The sequence below is a fragment of the Schistocerca cancellata genome, chromosome 2 (assembly GCF_023864275.1).
Source record: "Schistocerca cancellata isolate TAMUIC-IGC-003103 chromosome 2, iqSchCanc2.1, whole genome shotgun sequence".
In the NCBI taxonomy this organism is placed as follows: domain Eukaryota; kingdom Metazoa; phylum Arthropoda; class Insecta; order Orthoptera; family Acrididae; genus Schistocerca; species Schistocerca cancellata.
In genome coordinates, this window is record NC_064627.1 from 563,229,396 (window position 1) to 563,230,309 (window position 914).

Here is a 914-nt window from a genome sequence, read left to right on the forward strand (position 1 = left end):
GTGGGCATGCGGGAGGCCGGGTGGACGTACCGCCGAATTGCTCAACACGTGGGGCGTGAGGTATCCACAGTACATCGATGTTGTCGCCAGTGGTCGGCGGAAGGTGCACGTGCCCGTCGACCTGGGACTGCACCGCAGCGACGCACGGATGCACGCCAAGACCGTAGGATCCTACGCAGTGCCGTAGGGGACCGCACCGCCACTTCCCAGCAAATTAGGGACACTGTTGCTCCTGGGGTATCGGCGAGGACCATTCGCAACCGTCTCCATGAAGCTGGGCTACGGTCCCGCACACCGTTAGGCCGTCTTCCGCTCACGCCCCAACATCGTGCAGCCCGCCTCCAGTGGTGTCGCGACAGGCGTGAATGGAGGGACGAATGGAGACGTGTCGTCTTCAGCGATGAGAGTCGCTTCTGCCTTGGTGCCAATGATGGTCGTATGCGTGTTTGCCGCCGTGCAGGTGAGCGCCACAATCAGGACTGAATACGACCGAGGCACACAGGGCCAACACCCGGATTCATGGTGTGGGGAGCGATCTCCTACACTGGCCGTACACCACTGGTGATCGTCGAGGGGACACTGAATAGTGCACGGTACATCCAAACCGTCATCGAACCCATCGTTCTACCATTCCTAGACCGGCAAGGGAACTTGCTGTTCCAACAGGACAAAGCACGTCCGCATGTATCCCGTGCCACCCAACGTGCTCTAGAAGGTGTAAGTCAACTACCCTGGCCAGCAAGATCTCCGGATCTGTCCCCCATTGAGCATGTTTGGGACTGGATGAAGCGTCGTCTCACGCGGTTTGCACGTCCAGCACGAACGCTGGTCCAACTGAGGCGCCAGGTGGAAATGGCATGGCAAGCCGTTCCACAGGACTACATCCAGCATCTCTACGATCGTCTCCATGGGAG